This window comes from Heliangelus exortis, chromosome 10 (assembly GCF_036169615.1).
Source record: "Heliangelus exortis chromosome 10, bHelExo1.hap1, whole genome shotgun sequence".
Lineage (NCBI taxonomy): Eukaryota > Metazoa > Chordata > Aves > Apodiformes > Trochilidae > Heliangelus > Heliangelus exortis.
In genome coordinates, this window is record NC_092431.1 from 19,333,482 (window position 1) to 19,356,124 (window position 22,643).

Sequence of the window (22,643 nt, forward strand, 5' to 3'; positions counted from 1 at the left end):
GGTACTAGCAAATTAGTCATTAGAATTTCAGTTATTGTGCCTGCTACCTAAAACCTGAGCAGAGCATCAAACTTAAGACATGGGTGTGAACATTTAGATCCAGAGGTCCTCCATGTCTGAGGCTCAGTAAACAGGTACTCTACCTGCTAATGGTCCATATTAAACTGTGTGATGTCTCTAATGGAACAAGCCAGGTAATTGCAGTTTTGAAAGGTTTTCCAGGTTCTTGTGTTCTATATTAAATTCTTCTCCTCTTCCTAAACCTCTGTCATCTTTGAAAAGTGTGAGAATGAAACATAAAAAAAAATAAGCTTCCAATTATACCAATTTCCCCTGCTTTCAATCTAATAAATTATTAGAGAACAAGGGCTTATATGTTGATAAAGTTTTATTCAGATTTGTAGGGTTTCAGTTAACATTCTGTCACCTTAATTGCTTGATATAATTCATTTAAGAAGCAAAACCAGATGCTGCCTTCTCCAACATGTGACCATGTATTTCCCCAAAACTCAGTGGAACTCTGGTGCCTTATGTTGCTTTGTTCAATATTATAAATATTCTGGATATTACATGATCTCCATAGGAACACTTCTTAAAATTTTTGCCTTAAAATTATGCTTTTGACCTCTCTTGCTAATCTGTCTGACTTCAGAATGTTTTAAGGAGTAAAAATGAAGATGTAAGTAGGAGACAACAGGATTTTTAAGTATACCTTGTAGATTCAGGGCAGTATTGTATCTGGCTGAGTAGAATTGAGTAGCTTATAACTAATAAGCAAAAGAATCAAACGTTTTAAAGCAAAAAGAAAAAATATTTTAACTGTTTACCACAGTTGCATTTATTTACAGGAACTGCCATGCCGGGACATATCCTCATCCCAGAAATCACCACTATTCCCAACCACCACCGGGTAGGATCCTTAGGAGTTAGGGATGTATAACCGGTATGTTATATTTTGGTCACGGGGTGGAAGGGCTCCAGAACTTCAGCCGCTTTTCCCCCCTTCCCAGCCATGTGGATAAGCACGTGCGTGCCTTGGAAGTGACGAAGACCGCGTGGCCCGGGAGTGTGGGGAAAGACGAGCTCAGCCCACGCAAGCCATGGAGGAAGCCATTGCCCTCAGTGCTGACCCGTTACAGCCTCCCCCCGGTACCACAGCTGACCCGAACCCCCGCATCCCAAGGGAAGCTTTCCCGCAGCTGCCCCGAACCGGACCCCGGGGACCCGCGGCAGCCAATCAGGAGCCGAGGGGGAGATTTAAACGCGTGAGGTCCAACGGTCGCTGCGCGAGGTGGTGCAGTCACAGCGGTGGCGGCTCCTGAGGTGAGGCTGAGGGGGAGCCCCAGGGGAGGGTTCGGTCGCGGGGTTCCGAGCTCAGGGAGCGACCCCACTCACAGCCCGAATCCCGGGTGGAAACGGGAATTCCGCGGCCATGAGGAGCTGCGAGCTCCAGGGAGTCCGGAGCTGGGCTGGGTTCACCTGGGAAGGAGGAGACTCAGGGGACACCTTCTCCCCCTCCACAGCCACCTGAAGGGAGGGGGGGGTCAGGCTCTTCTGCCAGGCAAGGAGGGACAGGAGGAGAGGGCACGGCCTGAAGCTGCTCCAGGGGAGGTTTGGGCTGGATATCAGGAAGCACTTCCCCACGGAGAGGGTGATGGGGCATTGGGATGGAGTGTCCAGGGAAGTGGCGGAGTCGCCATCCCTGGAGGTGTCTGAGGAAAGGTGGATGTGGCACGGAGTGCCATGGTTTAGCCCATGTGGTGGTGTGAGGTCATGGGCTGGACTTGGTGATCTCAGAGGTCTTTTCCAGCTGCAATAATTCTGTGATTCGGGGTGAGGTTTGGTTTTTTTTATTTGGGTTCTCAGTGTTTGCCTTGCATCAGGTCTTGTGTAAACATATGACTCTTAGCCACAGCTGTAGGGTTATTCTTTATTTCAGTTGTGAAATATGACAGAATTGTGTTTTTAAAAGTTGTCTGAGGCAGGGGGAGTGGCAGAAACTAGGAAGTTATATACAAGGAAAATTAATATCCTTGTTAATTAGCTGCTTCTAAAGATTTAAATTTTACTTTCTTGTTGTACAGTCAGAATGCCATATCTGCTAAATAAAAGCTAATCACCCCAGTCTCAAATTTATTATGTACTCAGAGGAAAGAAGAGTTTTGTTTGAAAATCAGGAAGCCATAGCACATTGTCCCTTATATCTTACAAAACCAAGTTCCCTAATTATAGAGCAGAGGCATTTTCAAAGATTCTTTTTTTTCCGTGAAAACCAGAGGGACAGGAAAATGACCTTGGCAGCTTTGGAACAGGGGTTTTAGGTGGAATAAGATTTGGGTTTGTGTAAACAGGATCTGTCCATCAAAATCCACTTCTCAAAAGCAATTGGGTGTTGAAATGAGCAAGTTGACAATATGCAGTCTATGGAGAAGTTTCTGACATTTTTATCCAGAGGTAATAGCTGAGAAATCTGTCTCTGTTTCAGGACCCATCCTTGGGAAAGCCAAAATTATCTGAGACAGGATACATAATGTTTAATGCTAGAAATGAGCTCCATTCAGTTGGAAAATGCCTATCAGCACTGTATTTTGTTGCATACTGTAATTAGAAATTTAATTTTGTAAATCTCATAAGCTGAGTACTTTGAAGATTCATTTGAATTCTTTAAATGCTGGGCCTAATAATGTTGCAAATATTTTAACAACTTTATTAAACTCAAGAAAATTATTCTAAAGGCTTTTTAAGAAGGAAAAAAAAGCCCACCACAAATATTTCTATATTCCTGACTTTAGAAAGAATAAATCTAAAGTAAATATGTGAAAATATTGAAGAAAGCCAATTCTATTTAAAATAGATGGTTCATTAATGGATCTTATAATTCCTTTTATCTGTCTCCTGTTTTATGCAATACAAGATGTTTTAATAAGACAAGTTGTTTTGATTCTTACCCCTCAGAAAAACTGAGAAATTTTGCTGAAATACCTTGGATGGAAGAATGATGCTTTCTCTTCTGCCCTTGGAAAGGAAAGGTTGTGAAAAGGCAAGTTGCACAGCCAGAGGAGATGATTATAGGGTGTCAGGTTTGACCATCTGGGTTCCAGTGCCAAAGGTACTGAGAAGGAAACTGCATTAACTGGAAATGGATGGTAAGATTTTGGGAAAACATAGCATCTATGCACAGAAAGATGAGAGGCTGTTTACTTTATCTCATCTCCAGGACGAGTCTTCAAGATTTAGGTGACATATGAGAGGACAGAAAGGTGTCCATGGTAAAACATATTAAATAAGACTGAACATAACGATTAAGTCTATTCTAAAAATATTTTTTATTAACAGAGATTGTCAATACTAAGAAATCAGTATTTATGTTGGTATCACCCATACTATAATTAGCAGAATTAGATATAAACTTTAAAAAACATTATTCTAAGTGATGTGAAATTACTGAATCGAAATAGCTACTTAAATTATTGTAGGTCTGCATGCATTTTCACTGGAATTCCACTGCTCAAACTAACATTTTTTTGATTTATTACATCTTGCTTTGTAGTATATAAGATGGAGTTTTGGATCTGTGAAGGAGCTTAGTATCTCAAGTGTATTTATATCAGGAGAATTTATGAGGATACTTGAAATGCCATATTAAGGATGCTACAGAGGAGCTTTGAAGGTTTCCTTCAGCCTTCTGATAGAAGAGTGGCAGCAAAAGCTAGATATTAAAGTGCTTCTAAGCTGCACAGGAATCAAAGTTGCAGGCTTCATCTTCAGATGAAACTGCCTAGATCTGATCAGAGATATTCCAGGGATCTATCTTTGGGAAAGCATTGACTTGTTCTGTACTGTTCTTCACTAATTGTCAGGAGACTTTACAAGAAGGATACTGGCAAGAAAGGGGAGGTACTGAATTAGCCACTTGCCAAGAGCTCAGCTTGCAAAGCAAAGAGCAAGAGCCTGAGTTCTGATCAGGCAGAGCAGGTTATGGGGTTTTGTAGTAGGTACAGAAATCCCAAGGCCTATAGGTCCACTTTTTCTGTTTCAGTGACTGTTTTTATGTCAACAGGTCCCATGAAGGTGCATGAGTGTAATACAGCAGCTGTATATCTGGCAGTGTCTGTATAGATTAGGAGAATAATACCTGGATTAAGTGAAAGAAACCTTTTGCTTTTTAAGAAGCTTTTTTTTTTTTTTTTAATACAGATTCTAACCTTTCAGCACATCAGACCAGTGCCAGGCCAGCCTACAACATAAAGTATGCATTACATCTCAAAATTCCTCTGTTCCTCATCTTTCCTGTCTCTGGTTCACAGCTTCTGGGATTTACATGCTGTGCAGGACTTAAGAATGAAAGGAGGACAAAGGCTTTGACACTGGTACAGTGGCACCAATATCCATGTAGTTGTAAACGAAGCAGGTCTACCTATCCTTATGCACTGTTTTTTGAGATAATCTTTTCTTTAAATTGCTCTATGTATTGAACACAAAATTCAGTGTCCTTGATGAGGGACCCTGGTTTGTGCAGACCTCACTCAGAGCCAAGCCAGCAGTCTGATTCTGTTTGTTGTCATGCAGGGAAGTATTGTGTGATATGATAGAAATAATTCAATCACTTGCAACTAAGCTGAAGAGAGCCTTTAAACCTACTGTTCTGCACAGTTAGGGTAGCAGAACTAAATAAAGCAAAGCCATAGGAGAAATTGTTTTCCTAAAGGAAACAGGGATTCTGTTGTGATGTTAGGGAACGGCCACTGCTGAATTTTTCCCCTAACTGTAAAACACTACACAGCTATAGAACAACCTTATGTCAAGGACATGGGGTTTTACTAAACAGGTATTTAAATAATGGAAGCTGTTCCTTCTGAATGCTGATTAGAGTGGCCTTTTTGCTACTTCCTCTCAACTCTTTTTTGTTTTGTTTTTCTTATTTTCAATTTGGTTGACAAAGGGACACAAATCTTCTTTAGGGGAAAAAAAAACAACAAAAAAAAAAAAACAACAAAAAAAACCCAAACAAAAAACAAAAAACCCTGCAACTCTGCTTTACTAAGTCAGTTTTAATTTAAAGGTACCAAAAACTATTGTGCTTCAGTTTTCAAAGGAGGTTAATTTTTAAATACTTTCAGCTCAGCGTTCCTTCCTCTTTTTAGGAATTTAATTACAGGTATTGTCAGACCAAAGCATTCTTTCCTGACAAAATCCTGCTTTAGTGTAAACCTAATTTTAATTTTCACAGTGAAGGGAGACAGCATTGTGTGTTGTCCCAAATGGAGACAAAAATGTGACAAGCTGGGAAGTAAGTGGAAATAAAATCAATTTTTCCCTATTAGTGTCAAATTAAAAGCAAAGTAAGCTGTAGATGTTGCAGTAGCAGAAGTGACAATTGAAACAAGTGTTCTGAACAAACAAACAAAGCCAATACAGAATCAATTTTACCTTTGGTGGTTAAAGGGACCTTTGTTCGTGGTGATCTTACAATGCCCAAAAGAGTATCTGTTTCAACTCCAAAGCAGCAGCCAAAGTCTCCACAACAATAGGCAGGATGTTAAAGATATAAAAATGGTGAAAATTAGCAGGAAGTTATTTTTACAGAATTCAAACATAATACAGCCCAGGATTTAAAGTTTGTGGTATAATTTTTTAAAATTGCTGTCTTTTTCACTTTGATTTGAACTCTCTTACTTTTAAAAAATTTGAAGAAATCTTTCCAGGAAAAAAAATAGCATGGTGTCTTCATTTTTTTCCCTTTTTGCTTTGTCCATATCCTTTTCCCTACTTGTAATCCACTTAACTCCCCCCGTGTGCCTCAAGGATCTTAAACATCTTCCTTCCCTTTTTTCATTGCATTTTCCCCTACCTTTGGTGCCTGCCTCCCTAAATTATACTTTCCTAGGTGACTGGCTGCTGGTTCTGCTTAATGCTTTCAGTCATTTACAGCAGCTCTAGTTCCATCCCTCTCTTCAAGCCCTTTTGGGGCTTTCGGGCTGGGACAAGTGTTTCACACTGGCCACTTCCTTGTGCAAGGCAGGAATGGGTAAATATTCAGAATGCTCTAGTTAAAATTCTAGAAAACTCTGCATTGTTCCAACTAAAGACATAAGGAAACCTCTATGATCTGTCTAGTGCAGGCATGGCTGTATGGTTAGTATCCAGAGTCACTGATTCATAAATGAAAACAACAGCATACAGATGATGAAGAAATAAATTTCTTGGGTTTACTGAACACTTACTACATTGAATATAGAGTATTTTCAGAACTGTACCTTAACAAAACTATAGAAAATAGTTCTAAATTTTATGAAGATATTTGAATAGGTGATCACCATCAAAATTAGGCTAGAAGTACCCATCTTCTTTTTTTTCAATATCATAAGATTGGACCAGTGCTTCTACACTATCAATCTTACCTCTTTCTCTCCCTCTGTTATAGCTGGAATAGCAGAAAAAAAAAGCACGAACAAACAAAAAAGCAGAGCATAACAAAAAAACTTCAAACCAACAAACAAAAAACCCCCTACTGAAGACAAAATATTAAATACAAAATGTTAAAAATCAGGAAAAATTTTAAAGTGCATTGAGGACTGAAGAAATTTTTCCACTATAAATTCAGTTGTTACATAATTAACATAAATTGACATAACCAACATTTTGTAATTATATTCTTTATTAATAAATTCTAATTGTAAAAACACATGGATTTAATTGACATTTAACATGTTAGCTATTGCAAGCTTGATATCAATTAACACACTTATCAAATGTCAATTACCAGTTTTCCAGCTTTAATTGCTGTGAAATTGACTTGCCATGGGCTACCTTTTAAAATGTTAATGTATTAACAGTGCTCATAGATTTGATGTAATAAATATGACATCTAATGAGCACTTATTGCATATGCAATTTGACTACACTATATGGAAAGTTAAGTGTATTTCCTTCATACTTATTAAACAACAGTAAGAAGCCTTATACTCGTTAATATACCATACAATTAAATTCAATGTCAGTTTGGAATAATTATCCCACAGCCTTCAGAATAGTCAAATAGGCAGGTCACCATTTTAAACCAGCATTAGCAGACATTATTAGAAGTATTTCTGAACACTGTATTGTCCTGCCAACTTCCTTTTTAATAGAAAATCCTCCATACACTTCCTGTATTTTCCTGTGTTACCCATACAAAGTAACACTGGGTTATATCCCACGTTCATTTGAAAAGAAATCCAGCCCTGGAAGCCCAGCTACTGATGATGATCCTGTCAAGTGAGCTGAACTAATGTGTCTCTTCCCTTATTTATGGTCCTACTGATGGCACTGGGCCATGGTGCTGATAAAAGATTTTGGCTGCTTGGAGCAGTTTTGGTTTGACAACTTTGTCATTGGCATCATCTTAAAGGACAAAATTTCTATTGTGTGTAGAATAATTATAGTAAGTTCATCCACAGCATTTTATTTAATCTGTAGAACTGACATACTTTATGATGCTGGGCACTATACCCATTTTACTGGAGAGGAAAGTGAGATGCAGGAAGGTCAAGTGATTTGTGTAAAGTTCTGAAGCTCATCAGAAGCAGCAGTAGGGAAAATAAGTTGTGTGTGGTTCAAGTGACATTTTTGGAGAAGCAAGAGGATCAGGCTTTCCCAACAGCAGGGTACAGTGGTGACAGATGAGAGGAGCGTTAATCACAGGCCTCCTGGAAAGGAGGGCTGCTTATTTAGCAGAATAGAATTAATATTTTAAAAGACCTTTCAGAGTACTGTAGAATAAATGCATATATGTGTAAGTTATTATGGCTTAAGGGCTAGCTATTAAGTGAAAGGATCAATGCATCAAATAGTAAACGCAGAACTTTTAGAACTAGAGCTCTGTGAATCATGATCTCCTACTCTGCTAATGAAATACACAAAGTCAGGGATCAAACTTTAAGTCAGACCAAACTGTTGGATTGGACTTCTTTTTCTTCCCCCCAAGTGATCTGCACTAAAGCTCTGTGTTATTAGTAACGGGGGCAGACTGTCTCCTCAGCCTCTGGGCTTCAGTCCAGCCCCAGCAGGAGCAGCTGGCCCTCCTCACAGCTCTCTGATAGCCACCAAGAAAAGGAGATGCTTTTAGATCAGAGAATTTAGATCAGCATTCAGCCAAAGGAGGTCAGTTGTCAGCAAAGCTGTGAATCTGTCTCTCACATTTACTGGTGTCTTCAGGAGCAATGTCTGATTAAGCTGTTAGTTGTGCATTCACTCCTTATGGGCTTCATCTGTGGCTTCTGCTCCTTCATGCTGTGTGGGAGGATTTGGGCAGCCAAGACTTTTAGCATTTTGTGCTGGTTTTGGTTGGGATAGAGTTAATTTTCTTCATAGTAGGTAGTATGAGTGCTTTGGATTTGTGTTGGAAACAGTCTTGATATCACAGGGATGTTTCAGTTAGTGCTCACCAGTGCTTACAGAGTCAAGACCTTTGCTTCTTCTCACTCTTTACTACCAGTGAGCAGGCTGGGGGTGCACAAGAAGTTGGGAGGAGACACAGCTGTTGGTAGAGCTGCCCCCAGTAACTAAAGGGATATTCCATACCATGTGACATCATGCTAAACAATAAAATAGGGGGGAAAAAGAAGGAAGGGGGCGAGGTTGGGAGTGATGGTATTTGTTTACCCAAGCAACCACTGATGTGTGGTCATAGATAGAATCATAGAATGTTAGGGGTTGGAAAGGACCTGTAGAGATGATCTAGTCCAACCCCACTGCCAAAGCAGGATAACGTCCCTGGAGACATTTAAAAAGAGACTGGATGTGGCACTCAGTGCCATAGTCTAGCAACCGCAGCGGTGGGTCAAGGGTTGGACTTGATGATCTCTGAGGTCCCTTCCAACCCAGCCAGTTCTATGATTCTATGATTCTATGAACCTTGGGCAGGGTGATGGGGCCCTGTTGTCCTGGAGATGACTTAACACCTGCCTGCCCATGGGAAACAGTGAAGGAATTCTTTGTTGGGCTTTGTTTGTGGGCACGGCCTTTGCTTTACCCTAATAAACTGTATCTCAACTTGCAAGTCTTCCACTTTTACTGTTCTGATTCTCTCCCTCATCCCACTGAGGGAGGGAGTGAGCGGCTGTGTGGGGTTTCATTGCCATCTGGGGTTAAATCATGACACATTGGCTTGCTGTTCCTGCTCACAAGTGGTTTGTAGCTATTTGCTGAGTACACATTTGCTGAATTGTTCTGGTTCCTTGATGGTTTATAGGTCTATACAGATCAAATTAGAGAAGAATTCCCTTTTAAGCACCATATATGAATTGGTGGCCCTGCTGGGGGCCATCGTTATTGATGCTGTCTCTGTAAGAGTCAGAAAGCCATCCTGTTAAAACATATTTTTTTAATAACGAAAAACTAATTACATGCTAAAATACAACAATTTTAACCTTGTCATTGCCTCATATATGTTTATTTTTCCTTCAGGACCAGTTAGTCCTCTTTCAGAGACTTGTTCCCTTTCTGTGTGATAGGAGGGAGGTCACTCAGCTGGAATTGCTGCAGTAAGTCTGTAATAACTGGCCAGGCCTCTTTGTAGATTTCCAGGCTATTGCCTCTGCTGATAGGAGGATTCCAGCACTGTGTTCACATTACAAACCATGCTGGTCTGCTGAAGTACTAATAGCTCATCTCTCTTCCCAGTGAAAGCCAGTCCCCACCCCTCAAAAAGAAAGCACCTAGGGGTCTATAAGGGTTCAAAAACAAGAAGGAAGGGAATGAAAGGGAGAAATCAGAAGTGACATGTTATGATGTTTTCCTGAAGATTGCCAACTCTTCCCTCGACTGATAAATAATTTCCGAAATTATTTCAACCTGCTTTTTCACCTGTCACTTCCACATGTGCTGTATCATGATTGCATATGAGAATTATGAAAAGAGGAATTCAATGAATTAATGAAAGATTGATTTCCAAATTAATCTATTGTCTCCTTTTCAGTTTCAGAAATCTCTGGGTACCAATAGAGCTTCATTACATCTATTAGTTTACTGTAGCAGTTTGACTGCTATTACTTTATTAAATATATTCCAGGGGAAAAAAGTATACCCCAATGGTGGCAAGTCAAAGAATAATATTAAACCATCAGCTCTACAATGCTCTTGTGTCTCTGATTATTAAGAATCATGTTTCATCTGAACTTTTTTAGTAGAATTTTTTGGAAGTGAAAGTGTTGGGCTGCCATCAACAATGAGTACATTTAATTAGAATGTCTCTCTTTGCCCATTCCTTCCAAAAATGTCTCAGAGTAGTATCATTTATATTTTATTTAAAGACAATATAATTTAAAAATTGGATGGTACAAAACAATAATTTAGTTATGGGGAATATTCTATAGTACTGATTATTCAAACTGCATGCATGTGAATGCCAGCTGTTTGAAAGGAAGCATGCCTATTTTATATGTGATGCAGCATTGTATCAAACAGTTATAACAAATGACAGACTGTGAGGCTTTGTGATAGATTCTCAGGGCTATTGTGTAAACCACTTATATTGTGAACTTTTGATTGACTCCCTGGCATTCTATCCTTTAATCCATCTCTCCTGAGACTTAATTTCACGCTCCAAACACGGAACAGCTTCAGACAGCTGCCATTTAAAAATAAAACTAACATAAATAAACCATCAGTAACAAAGTCCTTCTCCCCCCAGACCACCACACAGCTCACCCTGATCAGAAAGAGGCCTACATTTTTCCTTCATAGGCAGAATTTTCCCAAATGTAAGCAAAATCCAGGCATATAATGCCTTCAGCTCATCTCACGCTCATGGTCTGCCACTTAGAAATGGTGCATAAGCTTGTCTGTTGCATACTAGAAGTGTGTAAGAGCTGCAAACCAGCAAGGCTCCCTCTCGTAGAAAAGGAAGGTACTGACAAAGGGACAGACCAGGAGCACTAGAGATCCCTCTTACTTTTCAGATCACTTAAATGACCAGAAGGTCACTTAACAGAATCCACTGTTTGATTCACTGATCTCCACCTGAAGCAGGGAATTGTGTAGTTGTTTTTAATCTTCCCCCTTCCTCGTTTTTGGCTATTGCACATAATGTGTAGAGATCATAAACTGTAAAATTTTATGCTGCAGAAAAGACTCCGGGGTTTCCTGTGTAAGTCAAACAGAAATAGCTGGTGAAGTTTTCTAAAGCACCTTCCTGAAACTGCATGTGAAGTCAAGTTACATTTGTTAGGGGGTCAACTGAGCACAGGGGGGTGAACACAGATAGACACAGGATTAAGTATAGCCATGCAAATTATAGCCACAGTGACCTTTGGGCATTTCAGGTAGAAAATGCATCTTGGATGGCAAGATTGTTGTTACCAGTTTTACTGAATTCTCAGTGAAACCTGAAATATGTGACAGTTAGCAAAATGTTTCTGTGCTGGCACGCTGTGTGATGGAACTGACAAATTTCAGGGCTGCCTTTTAGAAATGTGTTGTGATAGAAATGTTTCTATCAGCGCTAATTAAAGACATGTTTTTTCTGCCTGGACAAAAATAGATACAAAAATGGATAAATGCCATAAAAAACTATTGCCTCTCCTGTACTATGTTTATGTAAAAACATTAGACATGGAGAGAGGAGGCTGAGGGGACACCTTGTCACTCTCTAAAACTACCTGAAAGGAGGTTGGAGCAAGTGGGTGTTGGTCTCTTCTCCCAAGTAACAAGCAATAGAACAAGAGGAAATGGCCTGAGATTGCACCAGGAGAGGTTTAGCTCAGATATTTGGAAAAATGTCTTCACCGAAAGGATTGACAAGCACTGGAATGGGGTGCCCAGGGAAGTGATGGAGTCACCATCCCTGGAGGTATTTAAAAGACGACCAGATGTGGTGCTGAGGGCACGTGGTATAGTGGTGGAGCTGGAAGTGTTAGGTTAACAGTTGGACTTAATCATCTGAAACATATTTTCCAGCCAAAACAATTCTACATACACAGGCTGAAACATCTCATGTCTTTGAAATTTGCATGATCAAGTGGATATAGTTGAGTTTTTACTTATGATGAAAAATACGTTAAAGAAATGTGTATATATTTCATCCATGCTATATGAAATCTACATACAACCAGGAAAGATCTAGTTATAATTCTGAGCTGCTTTTATTAATTGGAAATATGTCCTCATCTCCATTTCCAATTAAATTTAATGCAGTTTTAAATAATGCTTTGGAACCTGGATGTCTTCCTTTTCTCACCTATCCTGCACCATTACATTATAGACAAGCTAAACCAAACTGGCCATTCATGCTCATCAAAGAAACTGGTTTTCCTTTCCCTGTTCTCATGATATGCAGTTAGGATGGGCCACAAAGGTAAGGGATAACCTGAAATTCCTTACGTAGGCAGTGAGCCAGATGAAGTAATTTTATCCATTCCTTCTATACAATTTTATAGAGCAAATAAAAAGTACATAAATTCTGTTTTACTGTAGATATAATCATAGCTATAAAAATTTATTACTAGATTCAGTACCATAGCCCTAAGTGCTGGGACTAAAGGAAGCAATAATATACAACAAGCAACCTTTTCTTACTGTTTATTAATGTTGTTACTTAAGTACTTGTAGTAATTTTATTGGAAATAGAGTTTTAAGAATGGCATTCAGGATGTTAAAGTGAAAGAAAGCAGAAGTTTATACCTTACTTGCAAATATAATCCTGGACATGTTGTGGCATTAGGTTATGGAAGTAATAATAACCATCTTATCTCAGATTGGTTTAAATTGAGTGCTTAATTTTCCAACTAAGAAATAAAATCTTTAGAAACCTTGATGCTAGGTACAATGTTTTTAATGTCATATATTAAAAGATGCTTAACTACTCAAGCATTGAGCAAGGAATAAATTATTTAGAGCTCAGCTACAAATGAGATGTCTTAAGTAGTGAGAATGCAGAAGTTGAAGAGAATGCTCTATTGACTTCCACTTTTTTTAAGGAATTTTTTGCCATTACTTTTCTAAGGGACTAATGCATGATGCCACTAATGAATTATTTGTTCTGGCAATGATCAATTTTTGAGCAGTATTTTCTTCATTTGTTGCCATTAATAATACTAGTGCCATCCCATGTGAGACAAATACCAGAAACTGAAAAATCCTCTGTTGCATGAGCTGACTTGTAAAAATATATATGCTTGTGTTTTTTCCACTAAGATAAGGTGATCTGGGGGGGAAGGAGGAGAAATGAAAGGAAAAAAAAAGAGGTGGAGGAACAGGATAGGGAAGTAAATGTAAGTAAGACAAGGCAAACACCTCCCTGCCACCATTAACAGGAAAGCAGATATGTATAGCAGTATAACAGAGATTGTTTTAAGGTTGAAGTATACTGAAATTTGAGAGGAAAATACCAGGACCTGGCCACCAGTGTGAACTGGTGTGGATGGACCTCCTTTAGTCTGTAGGATTTTCCTGTAAATCCTCAGTGTTCATCCTCTGGATTAAAACAAGCCTCACTCGTGATGGAAGTCTAAAGATTAGTTTTAGAAAAAAACATTCAGAACTTTAATTCTGCTCTAAAGATCTAAAAATGAGAAAGAGGCCTGAATAAAGTTTTAACTTGTGTTGACAACAGATTGATGGTTCTGTATGAATTATCAAACAGATTGATAGCTGTTACACATTATTGCTGTTTTTATACTTCCTAAAAATTCTCAGCTTTATGAATTGCCAGCAATACTTAATGGTGTGTAAGGAGAGAGAACCCTACAGTCATGTCCCTAGGTAAAAGCTGGATGTTTTAATAAGGATTATTGTAGCATCATGCATCGTGGACATCACTGTGACCTTTTTTTAGTATATTAAAATTGCCATTGTTGTTGCCATCTTGGCTCAGAATTCAAACATTTTCACCTTTCCTGGGCACAGGCAGGTTTAGGTTTTAATGAAGTGCTAGAACTGTACAATATTATATGAAGGAACAGGCTTATTAAATTCTTTCTTTTTTAATTTTTTAACTGCTTTATAGAGTACAATAGGAACATTTTAGAATTAACATTGATCAGTGAAAGATGAACAGGAAATAAAAGAGGAAACCTGTTCATTTACTCTTGTCTACTAGTACAAAGTTGTACCTGGGTCAGAGCTTGATGGAGGAAGAGGAGGCACAAAAAGCAGCCTGAACACTGCTGGAGTCAACCCCTCAGGCTACATTTGTGCTAAAACGTGCAGGATCCCCTCCCAGGATTTGAAGCTGATGGGGTATGGAGCTCCTGAGCTGCCGAACCCAAACGACTCTGTGCAGACTGACTGTGGGTACATGGAGCCTGGGATATTCAGGCTTTGGAAATTGGACCAGGGGCTGTTAGGGAGAATGTTAAATGAAATGAGGCAATGTTACAGTTTCAGTGTTACTTGTTTCCAGTGCACAACAACAGTCCCCGTCCTAGGTGTGGTCACTGGCTCGTACAGATGAATGCAATATCCAGGACAGATCAGCTCCGGGCAGTATCCTGATACCAATTTCCCTGTAAAATGCTGTAGCTGTGCCAGACATCAGGCTCATGCATCACACTTAAATCATCCATTTAGTCCCTTTTTAACAGTCATTTAGTAGCACCAGACACTTGGCATCCACTGTCTTTTGTATTTGTTTTTGTTAGATTTACTCTTTCTTCACCTCATTTTTAGGATGACAGCTTGAAATATGTTACGATACCAATAAATATAAAGTCTGAAATACCATGAATATGAATGAAAAGGATTCTACTTGGAGTTATATTTAGCAGGCCACTGACTGGGCTGATTTTGTTCCATTTAAGTTCATTGTTCCATCATTCCATAAATATTCCATTTCCCTTTCCTTTTCTTTTTGCTTTCTCCTCTTTTATACCAAATACACTCTGATTGTCATACACTGCAAATTGGTCTTGCAAATTTCTAATATTTTGGCTTCTAATGTTCTTCTGTAGACATAATGATTCCATTTCAGTTCTTGTTCTCTGTTCTCTTTCTTAGTACTTCTTTTGAGCTAATGCTGTTAATTAAGAGTTGAATTGTCCATTTCTTCCAGAAGAAAGTGAATTATTTTCTTACAAAACCAATGCCTTTTCTCAAGAGATTGCTTTTTGAGGATGTATTTATTAATGTCTTCAAACATACATTTCTTTGAAGCAGTTGGGTGTTCATTTTAGTACTATTTTTTTTATAGAGAGTTTGAGATTTTCCTACTAGTTCTGCATAAACATCTGACCTAGTGCTACTGCATTATTTCCATGTATTACTCTGGAATGTTTTTTTTTCGTTTAATTATGTTAATTATTAAGAAATATATTAAGTAAAAATCTGCTTTTGCCCAGCAGCTCCCAAGCTTCTCTTATCACTGTATAACAACAATACTCAACAAGCATCATGCTGACACCAACATCATTCTTTGTTCTCCCTGTCTGTTTCAGGATTAATTTTTTGAATGTTCTTTAACTGGGAGCCACGCTGAAGGGGTCTGATAACACACTTAGGGGGGCACTACCTCAGAATGTCTTTGCCTTCCATACTACTGCCTCAAGATGTGAGTTTATTAATATAAGCTTGTCTCATTTTGTAAGCTTGTCTCAACCCTTTAACAGCAAGTGAAATCCCCTCTATAAGTTGTCTGGAACATGTAATGAACAATTATGCTTACCTGTCTTTATTAGGCTGCTTCACCTCCTCCTGCTGTGATGAAAACAGGGAGAGATCTGCAAAATCAGTACTGTGTATCTCAAAGGTAATTAAAGCTTTCATTTTTGTAAATGATTCATACTACTGAAAAATAACACAGTGAACTTTTCTTCACATGGTATTCTGTACTGAATTCTTTCCCTGAAAGTCTTGGTAGATAAAATGTTCTTTTAACATTTCCCAACAACCTGTACATGGCAATTTGAAATATATCTATGCAATCTGGTAGGAAAGGTTTGTATTTTAAATATGTATCAATTATCATTTTATTCTTATGTTAGAAATGGAGAGGACAATCAGTGTGTTTATTTTTAACTTATAAGGAAGCACAGATGCCTCACTGATAGCAAAAGTCCTGATGTTCATCAAAAGTAGAAGAGGTCGTATTTAGGTAGGAATGGGGCCAGAAAGCAACAGAATGAGAAGGTTGTAAAGACAGACAGGTTTTGCTGGAAAAATTAAATGGGACCTGCAGTAAGTGCCATTTTCTTGCCAGACTCTTATATCAAATTACAATGAAATAATGGAATTTTTTTTTATACAACAAGCCAATCCAGAAACTGTCTTTGATTTTCTTTTGACTATCATTGGCTAGTACAAATAAACAGACACCTCTGCCACAAGAAACACCAAACTCCTAACACTGTTTACAGCAAAATATATTCAAAGTATTTAATAATGTAGTGTAAAACTCTCAGAAAGCACAAGCTGCTTTCTTCAACGTACTATGTTTATTTATTTATATGTTCTGTATTCTCCCTTTCATGTTATTGTCATCTTCTGGTTTAGGTTTCATCATAGTTAAACACATTTTTCAAATCATGGGCTTTTTTTAATTGATGTATACGGAGATCAGTCCTTTTAATACTGAATAGAGTGCTCTATCTCTTGATTTAAACTGTTTTCATTCAAGACCAACCTCTGCAAGTGAAGTCTTTTCTTTATACACTGAGGTAATGACCTTATTTAAACGTCTACATGTCAGTGGAACAAAAGGAAAAGCATGACCTTGTTTTCACTGTGAAGATTTTATTTGAGTTTGAACAATATTTATTGTCTTGTAAAAGAAATAGGTACTTTTTTTTGGTGACCAGGGAAAGTTATTCTCAATGGCAATTGTTCTCTTTTCTGCAGTGTTTATCAGTAAATACCACATACTGTTTTGGGCTACAGAGAAAGCAAGCAATAAAAAAGCCAACATTTAATGACCTGGTGTCATAAAAGTAGTGTTAAATTTTCTGCTTCCCAGTGGCAACAAATTAATTCCCAGGCAGCTCTTCTGGAATACATATAAAAAGATACTAATCTGAAATAATTTGTCATTACAGCTGAAGGAACTAGTGATAAGTGACAGGAGCAGGGTTTGTGCATGCTCAAATATGTAGTATATATGAGTGTGGACAAATAATGTAATTCATCATGGTTGTGACCATTCTTGGTACTTAAAAATTAATTGTTTGCAAGGGTGTTGTCAGGCCTCTGAGCATTCCACAATTCCCCTTCTGACTTCTGCTTCCCACTCTCTGTTCCCACTCTTCCCAACTCTATGTTGTGATAGATCCTTGCTGATAGCTCAGTCCTCAGTCAGGGCAGAGGCTGTACAGGCGTGAGTGAGGCTTTGCCTCCAGAGCCATGAACTGAATGAGCTGAATGGAAATGGAAATTAGTTGGGCCTGTACCAGAAGAAACTCCTTTCAGTAGGACTGGATCTATAATGGCAAGAAGTCAAAGGACACAAACCAGCACAGAAGCCTCCTGTGAGACTGGACTTGAGTGTTAATCTTTCTCCTGGGAACAGGAGGGCTTGAGGAGGCAGAGCATTCAGTTGAGCCAAAGACTATTGTCTAAGGTAACCTTATAACATTTTTCCATATCACTGTTCATGTTAATTTTTTTCACAAATGAGCCCAGAGGTGGCTCAAAAGAAGAGGGAAGTGCCCAAGTGCCAGCCAGACTCTTGACTGGACATGGTAACTAAAGGCACGTTGGGAGCTGAATCAGCTGAGAAGTGCATCTTCTCTGTTACCAGAAGAGTTGGCACTTATTTCCATGATAGCTGAGTTATTAATTTACATTGCAAATGCAACTCACTATATGCAAAATGTGTACTGCTTATGTGTCTTAGGTATAAACAAGTTCATCATCTAAAAAAACAGGAGTATGCTCAGCAGGAAAGAGTTGTAATGGGGAGGTGTTCACATAAACATACAAGTGCTGCTTTTACACAGCAGGTAACTGTTTCTTTTAAACAGTTGGGCAAATATTCCTCTTGAGAAGTTTTAGACTTTAATTTATAAAAAGATTTTATATATATGTATGTATACACACACAGAGCAATACCAACCAAACTATTACAAACCACAGGAAGAAACTGTTTATATCTAAATATTTGGGAGTTCAGCTGTCATGTAGTTCAAACATCCATGCAATATACAGAAAACTGTAACTTCCCCAAATATTCCAGGTTTTTGCAAACTCTTTGGATTGACTGAGAAACAACAGTTTTCTTCAGGCAATCTTCACAATATAATGGAAGTTTATTAAGTATAGTGTAGAAGTTCACTGTCCTGACAACAGTCCAGTCAAACAAGAGCACAAGCTAATCAGTTAAGGTGAAACATACTAAAAAGCTTCAGCATTTTCTTCTCACAGAATTTCCTTCTGCTCCCTTCTGATCTCCTGACAGGTTTGAGTCCCTTACCTAATGTTAATTTTAATCACATTTCGTAGAACACATCAAAAAAATCTGCAGTTCATCAGCTTTGCAGAGGACATTGGGAATAGAAAATGTTCAGTGGTGTTTGCATGCAAGAACACATAAAATGTAGATCAGCTTTGAAGGTTTCAAGGGTTTCATGCTGTTGTCATAGATCAAATTTTAGCTCTGATGGAGTTTAGTACAGTTTCTTCTGTGCTATTCCTTGGGTTTTTTTTTACTATTTTTAAAGCCTTTTCTCCAGAACATGGCCCATGTTTGGATTATGATGCTTTTGCAATAGCTGGCTTATCACAAACAAAATAAATTTTTGGTGGCCTGTAACCATTCCCTGAACTAATGACCTGGTGTTCAGCTTGCACTGGTAACTGTGCTCATCATGCCTTTACTAGATATTTATTTATAAACAGCTAAAAAAATTTTTAAGACTATCCTGAAATCAGAAAAAGGGACTTTATCTTGCTTTTGTTTCCTTTAAAACAAATGCATATATTTTTAAAGAACTATTTGAAACACCTTCATATAAAATCAGATTTCATTTTTTATAAAATTGTGGAATAAAACACATTTTGAATTGTATTTAATTTTTACCTTAAAGCTGTTTTTTAAAAGGAAGAAGAGATTTGGTAAAATTTTTGCTCAGCTTCAATATGAACTTCTTTTTTTGTTTACTAATTTTACATAAGTTCTTTACATACTTTTGCCTTGTTAAGAAACTGAAATGTTGCTGTGGGGTCTGCACTGGGAGACTAGTTCTGCTTTCTGGCCATCAGTGTTGTCAGGATGTTCCCCAGAGGCTCAGTACACAGGGAATGGCATTGTCTGGGGAAAAAACAGTTTTTTAAGTTCTACTCCTGAAACCGGGTGTCTTAGAAACAGCTTTGTGGTGTTTTTTTGGCTTTGTTTTGCTTTGTTTTTTTGTTTTTCCTCTCCCTAGTGTTATTTTTCCAGGAGAGAAAGTATTGACATACTGGCATTTATGAAGTTTTGCTCTGCTTCAGCTCCAGTCTTTTGGAGCTCACTTGATGCAGAAAGGCCTAAACATCTTTGAGTTGTCAATTAGTGTTATAGACATCTGACATATTTTGGCCATTTTTAATATTATTGGTAGTAAACACAATACACACAGTTGGTTTGTGTCATTGTGTGCAGGGGGTTATATTGCAAAGGAAAAGACAGTCATTTTCATTATTTTGAGGTTTGTGGCAAATTAGCTCATAGAACTTAAAATAGAAAAAAATACATGTTTATCATTATCACAGGATTTCTAATAAGAGTGCTTTAGAATCCTGAATGAACATGTTTAAATACTGCCTGTTCCTTGCTTTACTTTATTCCTATTTATTAGGAACTCCAACTCTTTTATTTAACACAATATAAATTTTCAGCTTGCAGGGGTTTTTGTAATTTCTGGATATTCAATACATTCCTTTTATGTCTTGCACATTTTGAGCAACTTAGATTTCAATTGCAATTTAAGTCATCCTTATAATTAGGGATTGTATGGAGAGCAGTTCTTCCCATCCCTCTGCATCCTCTTCAATACAAGAAATTAGAAGAGGGAAACAGGAGATTTTGTTCTATCAAGCTGAAGAAAACCTGTAGGAATTGAATGAAAGACAAATTGTTATTCATTCTTACTGCTTCCCATGCCTGGAAATACCAATGGAAGGACTTTAAAAATCTCAGTGAAATGCGTAGTATCTGCTCATCTTTGTGACAGAAGTAAATCTTCCACAAAAGATGTCTTATGCATTTCCAGATTGTGGCTGTAAAGGTTTCTTCAAAGGTAACAGTTTCTTTCAAATGCTAATGAGTAAATTTTTTTGAGATATTTTTGAGAGAGTTGGGATTAAATAACTATGTGATGCATTGCAAACTCTTACCAAAAAGTTTAGTAGAAAATGGCAGTGAAGATTTAGATAAGAGATTTCTGAAATTATTCCTCACCAACAAGCAGGGAGGTGTCTTGGACAACTTTTCTCACAGGCAGATGCATCTGAATAAAAAGCAAATGCCAAGAAATTCAGTATATTTTCTGTGTGTGTCACATGTTTGGTGAGGTTAATTTTTTTGTGCAGAAGAGGTTAATTCTCTCTGTAGGACTCTTTCTGTGAAATGGGAGAATGATGTGGTTGAGAATTGGAATGATGGAAAAATAAGATGCAAAAAGTGTAATGGGGCATTAGTCATGAGCATAGAAAAATCTAGTGATCAATAAAGTTCAGAAGAAATGTATCTTATTCTACATTTAATTTTCTCATAGTGGAAAATATGTCAGACAAATCATAAGCTTTTTTTTTTTCTTTCTTTTTTTTTTTTTTTCATAAAAGAGAGAACTTCCCACGCATTTTTAAAATCCAGTTAAGTTTTTCCTTTGGTACAGATACTACAAGAATGATCAAAAGATACTGATTATTACTTTCAGCCCCATGCCTCTTTTGAGTTCTCAGGAGGGAAACCAACAAATCATGAAACAAAATATTGCTCTAATTTCTTTGGCTTTTGTAGGTGCCTAGTAAGAGAATTTAATTCAACAATAACAGTAGTTTTCACTATACATTTCAAAGTGTTTTACAGTGTGAGGATGCTTTGGGCGTATTTGTAGCTCAGGCAGAACCACACAAAGGCCAAAGCAAGAATTAACAGTCCAGGAGCCTACATGGTAGCAGACTGAGAAGGGAGGACTGTCTCCTTATCTAGTTTCAGCTGTGCCTTTTGTTCTCCAGAATTCCTTGTTTGCTTTTCTAGAGTTTCAGATTTCAAATGTTAACAGGTGTTAACAATGAGCTGGGTGCTTCACCCTGCCTTTAAATGTAGTGCATAAGAGTTTAAAAAGGAAAAGAAAATAGGGGAAAAAAAGTAGCATTGAAAAGGCTTAGTAGTTGCTAGTTTACCACAATCAAATGTAATTTATCAGGAACTGAGAAAGATATATATGAAACCTTATTTGGCACTATCACTCTAAACTGCATGCTCAAGGAAAAAAGAATGAATTTACAGGTTATACTGGGTGAGCCTAAACAAGCAAACCCCCCAGAAAACCTGGAGAACTTCAGCAAAGAGTGCTGATAAGTTTTTAATGATAAATCTCCAAGGAATAAGCCTTAATCTTGGCACTCTGTAGGAAGTAAACAGAAAAGTAGCCAGGTTCTGCAGTCTACCTGGGAGAGCTCCTGATCTTGGGGTGGTTTTTTTTGTTTTTTTTAAACGAGAGTTCCACAAACAGCTGCAGCTATTTCTTTCCTCAAAGGTAGCAGCTCACCCTCCTGCAAGTAGCAGTTCTCAGCCCTGAGGTTCAGGTCCCTGTCAGAGCCTGTATCATTTTTCTAAGAGATTAATCAAACTGCTGCATAAATTTCTTCCATTTGTGAAACTGCTGGTATGACTCATCAATGGTTTACAGCAGAGGAAGAAAGGAAAAGAGACATAAGCAAGGCAATGAAATTTAAAGAAAATTCACCCTAGCTGATTTCAGAGCCTAAGCATAATTACTTAAAAACATTTCCATGTAGAGATGTCAAATGTTCTATACAAAGTGCATTTCAATCATACCTTGTTCCCCATTTTGTGATGAGAATGAATTTTGCTTCAATTTTTTTCAACAGATAATTAACTGGGGCTGAAATATTGACATGTCATCTCTATATGTTTATATATGTGTATATGCATCTCAAATATTTGCCTTGTTCCAGGCTTTCAGGTGATGAATTTGGAAAAAGAACTGATTACAAGTCCTTTGAATCCAAAGTACTAATAAGGCAATCTATTGCCTTCACTCAGTTTCAGCTGCAATTAATGATGGCACCACACCCTTTATGAGATCCACATGAATGGGGCCTCTCAGTTGCAAGAAATGCTTTACAAAACTAGCAGGGTTACACAGAGGGTTCTGCTTTCTGTCTTGCATTTTGATTTCAGCCCTGTTTTTTCTCCTGCTATATGTAAAAATATTTCAGTATATTTCTAGAAAAGATATGAACAGAAAAAGACTTTATATCTTGAAACACACACATCATACTAGAGCAAATTAATTGATCAGAAATATGATTTTGAAAAACTGCAATTGTATTGGGAATTTAAACGTACCCTTCCTTGAATATTGAGGCACAGGCAAGGTGATAGCCAAGGTAACTGGTTTTCCTGAAAAAGTAGAGGGAACAGACTCAAAAGCTTTTTCAAATTTCTTGTTTGGAAACTGATTTTGAAATAAAGTTTGTAGGAACTATACAATTTGTGTCTCCATCAGAAA

General features: G+C 37.8%; 1 long non-coding RNA gene across 6 annotated transcripts in view; it reads left to right on the plus strand.

Annotated features, from left to right (window-relative positions):
- Nucleotides 1-2,955: 2,955 nt before the first annotated feature.
- The window catches only part of LOC139800570 (uncharacterized), a 109,765-nt gene continuing 90,077 nt past the window's right edge, over nucleotides 2,956-22,643 (plus strand). For 4 of the 6 annotated variants that reach the window (XR_011727805.1, XR_011727802.1, XR_011727800.1 and 1 more), the window contains exons 1-2: nucleotides 2,956-3,146; nucleotides 15,651-15,721. This is a non-coding gene — a long non-coding RNA (uncharacterized lncRNA). Of the gene's footprint in view, nucleotides 3,147-9,446; nucleotides 9,525-15,650; nucleotides 15,722-19,839; nucleotides 20,181-22,643 lie in introns of those variants that run through there. The other 2 variants (XR_011727801.1, XR_011727804.1) reach the window with 2 other exon arrangements.